Source organism: Rhododendron vialii, chromosome 11a (assembly GCF_030253575.1).
Source record: "Rhododendron vialii isolate Sample 1 chromosome 11a, ASM3025357v1".
Lineage (NCBI taxonomy): Eukaryota > Viridiplantae > Streptophyta > Magnoliopsida > Ericales > Ericaceae > Rhododendron > Rhododendron vialii.
Window position 1 is genome coordinate 24,717,885 of NC_080567.1, and position 10,294 is coordinate 24,728,178.

At 37.8% G+C, this 10,294-nt stretch overlaps 1 non-coding gene across 1 annotated transcript; it reads left to right on the plus strand.

The window, feature by feature from the left end:
• The first annotated feature begins 7,055 nt into the window (after positions 1–7,055).
• On the plus strand, positions 7,056–7,162 carry LOC131309045 (small nucleolar RNA snoR100). Its single transcript, XR_009194718.1, has one exon. It is a non-coding gene; the product is annotated as a small nucleolar RNA snoR100 (small nucleolar RNA).
• The last annotated feature ends 3,132 nt before the right edge of the window (positions 7,163–10,294 follow it).

The window sequence follows — 10,294 nt, forward strand, 5'->3', positions numbered from 1 at the left end:
AAGGTCTTTTATACAAGGTCAAAAACACAAAATATGCAAGCTTTGTTAAGACTAATCTTTCAAGATAACTGACGCAGCGGAATTCAGAAGAGACTAGTTAGCGTACTAGTCCAAATGAGATAAACAACTTGTCGCAACGAACAAACCTTGCGCACAAGGAAGAAAGAGAGAAGCTCTGCAATATTATTGATAAAAAGCTGCATAAACTCTAAATTACAAACCCTTATATAGGCCGAAACCCTAGAAACCCTAAAAATAAACTTAGAAAATAAAAAGTCCTAGAATTTGGGATTTTTCCTAAAACTGAAAACGGGAAAGAAAAACAAGACTTTTCCAAAAAGAACCAACTTAAAAGGAATTACGGTCTAAGAGTTATTAACGAAACAAATCTTTCTTAAAACGGCAAAATAACGCAATTGAAGGCCCAAACGAAGGAATTAGGCCGAAAAGCTCCATCGATCATCAACTTAGGATTCATGAGTATTGACCGAAGCATGAAAATAAGTCAGCCCGACAAGTTTGGGCCTTTTCCGAGCTCGTCCGAATTTTGCCAAATTGGGTAATCTGAAATTAAACACCGTTTGGGCTTCCGGGGCTTGGCTCGGTCCAGGTGATCATGGAATTGGGTCTCCACGTGTTCTACATCACTAACTCCGCGTTGCCATAAAGCTGTATAACAATAATACCAGTACCTCTATTATTTGACGCAGGTTGAGACCTGCAAGGTTAGGATAGTCCCAGGATGCCACTCGATTGGGGGTAGGCGATGGCACTCAACGCTACTTAATTAGCAAATGTCACTCGAACGCAACCAAGCTACACGCTTGATTATAGGAGGAATCATTCACTCCAAGTAAAACGCAGTTACACAATACTTAATAATCAACTCTAACTTTCTCCTCATTTCATTCACTAGCAAAGCTTATATAGGACTTCAAGGATCAACCCTCGCCTCGAAGCTTATATAGGACTTCAAGGATCAACGCAAATGGATTTTAATTATCGTTTCAATACAAGTCTCGTACGTCTTTTCGTTTCCATCTACTTTTCCATGAAGTATTTCTTTTACTATCATCGAAGCAAATTGGAAGTCCATTTCATTGACCCGCAATCTCTTGTTCGAAGTCAAATTTTCGCGCATTCGCGTCAAGTTTCACATCGGACCAACCGCGGTCCCGGCACGCCCTCGCATTTTCTCGATCAGACACGGCCAAGATGTTTGTTTCCCTTCTTTGAGGGAAACAGTTAGTATCATGAATTGTTTCAAAAATGAGTTAGTTTGATAACCACCCTGTTTAGCACAAAAACGTTCAAGGATTAAGCGCGGGCGTACCAGGACTGGATGCTCTTTTCTGACTTCTAACCATGACAACGAAAGTGTGTGATCTTATGGGCAAGATCACAAGTGGTTTGCCACAACGGTTGTGGACTTCGTAATTTCCTAACATTGTAGGAAAGAAGAGCAACGTAAAAGGAAACACAAATTTTATTATGGCGGAATAATAAAGTTGGGTACAAAGAAAAGTAAAAATCCAAATTACTTGATGAAGTAATCGAGTTGGATGCGGGAAAAGTAAAGATAAATGCTTCGCTAGAAAGACTATGGTGTAAGCGTTGGTGTGTGAACCATTTTTGAAAAATGATTTTTCTGACTTGAGAACTAGTATTTATAGGCGAAGGGTTTCCATATTTTTTGCATGCCAATGAATTTCCCGCCTTCTTCTCGTGATGCCATGTGTCCCACGAATCAACTTGTTGTCGGTTTCTAGCAGTTAATTGAATTGCACACATGTTCTTCTCTGGTCATCGGTAGTTATTGGAAGTTTAGGAGAGGTAGTAGGCTTCCTTCATTTCCTTCTTTTAAATAATACTAGTAAAAATGCACGTGCAGTGCACGTGAAAGCAATGTCAAGTTATGTAATAGTGACAGTCAATAAAACATGTAATTATTGTAGTATTATTTTCTATTGAAGCTTAAACTCTCGAGAATGATCATCTTTCTTCCTTCCTTCATTGCAAGGTAGACATTTTCTTTAATATGAGGCAGAATAAGTAGAATTAAGATTCTCTCATAGGAGGATCCTTCATGTGATGTAAAATGAGAAAACATTTTTGTGGTGAGTATTATTTTACCTCACATTAGGAATCATCCGAGGGATCGTCCGCTCCACTGCCGACAACTGGCTTATTTCTAGAACTCTTTTGTATCTCTTCATGCTCAACATATGAGCCACAATTCTAACAAATTGTGACACAATATGCACCATTGATGCCCTCATGGTTATTCATCCTCCCAGTACGTGTTTCATGCTTTCAAGAAGTAGTCCCCATCACTTTTCAAAGACTCCCAAATTAGTAAATAATTTTACTTCTCCATGTGCATTGACGAATTCCCTTGTACCAATTGTACCCATGTACATCTTGTTCTTTTGTGCTTATTTCCTTAGGCACAAAAAATAACACCCACAACCCGCATGCATATGCATCTCTATCCACTTGTTGTCTCAAACACTTTCAAAGTGATATGTAAATATAAAAAGTACTCATGGTGGAATATATAAGGATATACAAACACACACGGATGCAGAATTAAAAAGGTTTAATCATTTCATTAATTAGATTCGATTTCAGAAGCACCAAATAAATAAGAGAAGAAAACAAGGTCATTAATGATCGATATAAGAGAAGAATTATACTATAAATTATATGGACAACGTTAAGTTGGGAAAAATCAGATCCTTACCACCAAATTAATGGGGACATAGACTATTGCAGAGGAGTTGGAAGAGCAATGATATTGGCGTCAACCAATGAGACTTTTTGAAGGATGCTTACGGCGTTACGCATGTAAAGTTGGAGTGGGAATTCACTCCATTATCTTTGATCTCCACATTTTCTTCTCTACTAATTAATCTCTCTATTTGAAAAGCGGCACGCACCAGGAGAATAGAACCCAATTAATTGAAGGAGAACGTACAATAGGCCCACGTACAGTTGGCCTGAGAGAAGTTCCACCACGTTAGAAGTTTTGGGACAGAAGGAAGCAGAAACACCCGTCAAGAATAGGTGTTAATTACTTTTAGTCATGCGGGGGGACGTGATGGTTAGTAGACTGATGCAGATGACCGTTTGGTGTTTTAAAAGAACGGGTGTGCCAGTTATGGAGGGGTGGGTAAGGGGCGTGGGATAGAGTTGGGATTCATAGAAACTGGTTGGGACATTTTTGGAAAGCAAAAAGTAGAAAACATCTTCGTGCTTTTAAAAGAAGTAGTATATAGATATATAAAAGGCCTATTTTTCGAGATACAACTCCTATTTCATTAATTATGGGCTCTATTGATCTTTAAATAACCATAGTCCATAACTAAGCAACTTTGAACCCATGACTGGATTGGACTGAAGTTAACCGGGCCACTTAACATTGTCTTGGCCCATTGATTTCAGCCCAATATATCTTTATCTCATGACCCAATTTAATTACATAATAATTAAATGACCCTTCAGCGCTTGCTCAGGACTGAGTACCAAAAACGGGTGTAAACACACCCATATATATTTTTTAAAAACCTCTTTACTTTCAACCAATAATTGAGTCCCTGAGAGGCCTGCTTCTGCAATTCATTCAGGCCCGATGCTTCTGCAATTCATTCAGGCCCGATGGCCGGTTGGTGTCTGGCCCAATTTTTTCGCCCGCCCCACCCTTTCCTATCTTTTTTGTTATTTTTTGTTTTTGTTTTTGTTTTTTGGGTGTTATTTGCTTCACTAGCGAATTGCCAGTTCCTACGGCACTACCCACCCTGATTGGAATTACCTTTTCAATCTTGTACGGTGGATCTCAACCCGAGGAGTAAGAGACTGATGGCGTCTGTGTAATCAATAAACTAAGAAAGTATGAGCACTTTCTTAAGAGTGGAATTGAAGAGATCTAAGCCATTGATTTGATGGAACTGATTTTGTTTTGTACTATTGATTATAAGTACCTATACATGAATGATTATCAATAATGTTCAAAATCAGGTATATAAAAAATAAAATTTTTAAAACTCGGGGTCGGGCCCCGGGACCCCAACATAGCTCCGCCCCAGAGCCCAATGACAAAAATTGTATGTTCGAGTTGATGCGGTTGAATTAGGTATGTCACTTTGTGCTGAATTTTATGAAACGCATAAACACAATGAATTACTTGCCAGGCATGACAAAAATCTTAGACACTTCTGGGGTTCCTTTGAATCCTCTATTCCTAAAAACTCTATATCGCCCGTGTTTCAATGCGATTACATTCGCATGGAGTGCATTGGCACACGGACGAAACAATTAAGGGTTAGTAATGAAATTGCGAAAGATTCATTGTGGAGTGCAGGCAAAAGAGAGGAGAAAATTAAAATCTATAAAAACTTGAATGTCCCTCAGATTGTATGATATGCGATCTGATCCAATTCATTTAACCTATTCAAAAATTAAACAAACAAGCCCAAAAATCCCTTACTTGAAATTACATCTATAAGTAGACTATAACACTCCAAAAAAACAGAGGTAAAATTCTCGAAGCGGATACATGGGAATCCGATCTGTTTGGATTAAGGGATTTGGATCAAATGTACCACAGATTGGATTTTTGCGATCAAATTCAAATTGTCTAGGATCGAATTCCACTCGAATCCAAATCTAATCTGAACTATTGATAGGCCTAAGTTGAAACGCTCCCGTACATTCCTCTATACCCATGGTTATAAAACAGAGGGTTGAAAACGTATATCTGTTTTTTATCCTTAAAAACTTAAAGGTGTGGTAGAACAACAAAAACATTCACTACCAGAGTCATGCGCGGATCATAAATTGTAGATCAACTCATCTCAAGGACAAGGAAAATGCCTAACTTCATATTATTATTATTTTTGGGTTCGGTAGTCAGAATCGTCCGAGTGAGCTTATGTGCAGCTTGACGATTCCAGTCAAATGCCTAACTTCTTTACTTTGTAGTAATTTTTTTTTTTTTTTTGAGATATCTTCTTCTTCCTGCTAGTATGATTTATACATAACTCAAATATATTATCAGTCGCCAATATCATTCGATCAAGGACCTTCAATCAAGGATCAAAAAAGGACCTTCAAATCAAGGGCAAAATCCAATTTGATATCATGTGGTTTGAGCCATGTGTGGATACATCTTCTATGGTTCAAAAGTGTGCACATAACACCAAGTGGTTTGTGAAATGTGCAGACACATCCTCTGCCGTTATATTTTTCATCCATATTAATATACATAACATTAAAAGTCCGATATGCCCTCATCTTTTCCCTTAATTTTTATTCTTCCTTGAATCTAACCAATCCATTTAATGTACTAAAAATTTGATCTGAACCGTTGACATTGTAGAGTTTGACGAGTATCAAGTCAATCAAAAAATGAAAACCTCATGGTCGAATCGAATTTATTGGGAAGTAAATTTTCAAATTTAATTTTATCATTCATTTTAACAAGAATTAGATCATTGAGGTATTGATGTCTGATCGAGTTGATTTTTTACAAAGACGCTCTATTCTATAATTAGTACATTATGAACGGTTCGGATTAGATTTTGGTTGCAAAAGAGTATTTTCCTCTTATATTTTTTTAAAAAAATTCAAAATTCTATTAATATAGATGGAATACATGACAGCAAGGGGTGTATCTGCATATTTCACAAGCCACTGGATGTTCACTAAAGATAGGTACACTACTTTTTTACACTACATAGTTACACTACATCTTATGTGGAACCTATTTTGAGTCCCAAAAAAATCTAAAAAAATACCGATAAATTTTAAAATATTGTTTTATGGGGTCCTATAAAAAATTAACTCCAATGAATGTCGGTAAGTACTACTTTTGGTATCATAAGGGTGAAATTGTTTAATTGCGCAATTTCGGCACTACGAATCTAGAAATAATACTTACCAATATCCGTTGAAGCTAATTTTTTACAGAGCCCTATAAAATAATATTTTAGAATTTATGAATATTTTTCTGGATTTTTTTGAAGCCTGAAATGAGCTCCACATGAAATATAGTGTAACGTGTAGTGTAATTATGTAGTGTATATAGCATCTCTCCTGGATGTTATGTGCACACTTTTTAACCATAACGAGTGTACCCGCACATAACCCAAATTACAAAGAGTCAAAGTAGACTTTGCCCTTCAATTCACCCCAACACGCACGTATCTTTCCACGACTTTAAGTCAATTCCAATGACTTTTTTTTGGTAAATGTCAAATTGTCTATTCCATTGACTTATCTCGCATAAGGAAATGATAACAAACATTAAGAAGCCTAACACAATTACAAGTCGTGCATCGGTCATCAAGAACCTTCAATCGACCCCTGGCCACACGTATCCTTCAACGACTTTGAATCAATTCCATTGTCTTTTTTTTTTTTTTTTCCCCTCAAACGATATACATCAATGAAAGTTAATAAAGTGTCAGTATGTTAGTTCACGGGGGCTCAGAGGCTATCCATAATCTTGAAACTCCAAACATGCTCCCTGTGGGGTTCGAACCGTGGTCACCACACCACTGGAGGGAGAGGAGAACATTCCACTAGTGCTAGTTGGAAGTTCCAATTCCATTGTTGACTATATTGCCAAGGATGGGACCGGGGGTTGACGGCCGCCACGACAAAAATTTTAGAAAATATAATTATTATATAAAAAAATATTTATCCCCAAATTTTATAATCTTGCCACTGGTAGGTTTTTTTTCTTATTTTTTATTATATACTAACCATAAATCTTCTTCTTCTTTTTTAAGAAAGGAAACCCAAAAAGTATTCTAAAACTAAATTCAACGGGCCAAAGTGAAATAATATAAATGATGATGTATAATTAAGAAAAAAAACTCCACATTCTAACCCTAAAATAACCTAACCTAAAAAATTAAGGAAATTTAATTATAATGTCACTCCCAAAAGGGAATGCGGTTATCAATTTGGAAAATCTATATATAGATCTGGGGAGTGACATTATAAATTTGGGGAGTGGCATTATCTTTGTGCATACCGATGCTCTAGACTATTAATGAAGGAAGCATGATAATGTGCACATAAATTGAATTGGGTCTCTAAGCCTGCCCTCTCTGATGCCTTTTGGCTTTGATTTGGGGCATGGTTCCGCAGCAAAACAGGTACAAGGGGCAACTGTATAAGTGGTATTTTGAGAGTAGCCATTTTGTGCATATTGTCAAAGGTTAGATCTGTCTTCAATCATTCTCCGCCCATACCCGGCCCCAATGATTGAGGACTACATGGGTTCGGTTGTTGTTGGAGTGACATTATTGATACCCAAAATTAAAGTTAGTCTTTTTTCATACTCAATGTGCAAATGAAAAATATCATTTACTATAGTTTTTTTTATGTTATTTTAATTTTTTTTGGAGCCGATGACTATTAATATTGTAATGCATCTTTTTTATTTTTTTAGTATACAATTCGCTACAGCTAGAAATAAATCCTGGTTCCATTCCTGCTTGCATATGGAAATCAAAATTAACATTAAGTAGCCTAACACAATTACAAGTACTATCATATTTTTCTGTTCAGTAGTCTACCTCAATTCAGACTAAACAAACCAATGAATCCCGAAAAATGGGTCTTCAATTTACTGCTTTCATTTCTTTTCTTCAGAATTTGCACTTCCGTTGACATCTTAACTCCAAACCAATCCATCAAAGACGGCAACGTTTTGGTGTCCAGTGGTGAAACCTTCGCTCTGGGGTTTTTCAGCCCGGGAAATTCCAGTCGCAGGTATGTTGGAATATGGTATAACAAGATTCCGGAACATACTATCGTTTGGGTAGCCAATAGGAATAGCGGAATCAATGGTACCTCCGGAGTTCTATCCCTCAACCGGGATGGAAACCTTGTCATCTACGATAATACTCGAAATAGTACCGTTTGGCAGACAAATGCATCAGCAGTTTCTTATTTAGCTCGACTCTTGGATTCAGGGAATTTGGTGTTGTTCCAAGGAGATAGGGGGAGTGGTGGTGGCGTTTGGCAAAGTTTTGATCATCCTACGAATACCCTGTTGCCAAACATGAAGCTTGGGTTGGATCGGAGGACCGGTCTTCAATGGTTTCTCACATCGTGGAAGTCGAGAGACGACCCTAGTACAGGAGAATACTCCTTACGGCTTGAACTGAATGAGCTGCCCCAGTTGATACTTTTCAAGGGCTCAACCCGAATATGGCGGATGCCCACATTTATAAAACGTGATCAGGGGAGTGCAAAAGCTGAGGACATGGCAAGTTCCATAACTCAAGTGAACAATCGCGACGAAGTTTATACATCTTACACCCTGATCAATGCGTCGAATCCGTCGACGTTGTTCGTGAATGAATTGGGTTATTTAAAAATGGTGCAGTGGGTCGGCAAATGGGTCGAGTTCTATTCAGCCCCTGGAGACCAATGCGTTGCTTATGGCCGGTGTGGAGCTTATGGTTACTGCGACACAAACAACGGGCAAGATTTCGAGTGTACTTGCCTTCCTGGATACGAGCCCAGGTCGACAGAGGAGTGGAACCAGCAGGATGCATCGGGCGGGTGCATCAAGAAGCGCAAGGAACTTTCCATGTGTGGAAATGGAGAAGGGTTTGTTAAGGTTGCGGATGCAAAGATTCCAGATACGTCCAAGGCACTTGTGTGGATGAGCCTGAGCATGCATGAGTGCAAGGATGAGTGCTTGAGAAACTGTTCTTGCCTGGCTTACACCAGAGCAGAAGGAAGAGCGGGGGCAATCTGCGTCACTTGGTATGAAAATTTGATGGATGTGAAAAGGTATGTGAGAAAGTTCCTAGACGCGGGACTAGACTTGTATGTACGGGTTGATGCGGTTGAATTAGGTATGTCACTTTGTGCTGAATTTTAATAGTTGATTTGTTATATCACACGGGGTTCACTAGCTAGGCCAATAAAAATGGTGCTACTCATCCAGGCCGATAATTGGAGCATGTATAGTTTGCTATTCCCGTCCTAAAACCAATTGTAGCACACCTATGAAAAAACGAAACCACACCATTCTAATTGAAGGTTCTCTATACAAATTCCGGTGAAATATCATTTAACATTTTGCATTTAATAACGCCGTTCTGCAGTTGAAGGCCCGAGGCTGTTTAACGATGAAGGTTATATAGGGCAAACTTTACTCTCAGAGGCAACAGGATACAACAAATTTAGGCAGTCTAACTCAAAGATTTTCAAATAGTTATCATAAGTATGAAGCATCTAAAATCAACCATTGCATAATGATTTATGCAAATGAATTTGCATATATAGCATTATGATTTCCGCAAATGAAAAATATGAGTAAAATTTGCGATTTGATGAATCAATGTCCAATGTACGTTTTCGTTTTATTCAGCTCAAAGCATGAAATCTAGGAGACTAAAGAAAAAGAAGGTGGCTATTGTGGTGACATCAGTTGTCTTAACATCAGTCCTATTTACCATCTTAGTTTGTTGGTTGGTGATGAAGAAGCGAAGAAGAGGTAACCAATTAAACTGCATTTCTTAATATTTATTATCGCATGTTTTGGTTTCCCAATATTAGTATTTGTAACCTCAGTTTTGTACATGGTTATCAAAAAAGAATCACACAGGGGCTTACTCCCCTCCTCATGTCTGGGTCACTGAGTATTGAACTCATTTAGCTGTATATTTTATTGTTTTTTTACAATTACTAATGCAGGGATAGACATTCAAGACAGTACTAATGAAGAAAACGTAGAACTGCCCATCTTTGATATGGTCACCCTTGCAGGAGCAACAAACAACTTTTCTAATACAAATAAAATTGGACAAGGGGGTTTCGGCTCTGTTTACAAGGTAATTTTGTTTTTATTATTGAATCCATAAAAAAAATTGGAATGATTAAAATTCTCTAAAACAGAGCTAAAAGCTGAGGACTTACGAAGTAGTCTTTATGAAATAGACTCTTGTGTTGACTAACGTAGGGGCATTTATCAACCGGAATAGACATAGCCGTCAAGCGGCTTTCGAGGGACTCCAAACAAGGTTTGAAGGAATTCAAAAATGAGGTTATTTTGATCGCCAAACTTCAACACCGTAATCTTGTTAGGCTTTTGGGATGTTGCATCCTCAGAGAAGAACGAATGCTAGTTTACGAGTACATGCCTAATGGAAGCTTGGATTCTTTCATTTTTGGTTTGCCCAATAAACCTTCCTCTCTCTTTTTTTCTTCTTAGGAAGTCATACTTGCTCAATTGGAAAGTATATTTCACATAAGTTTGTCTCATTAT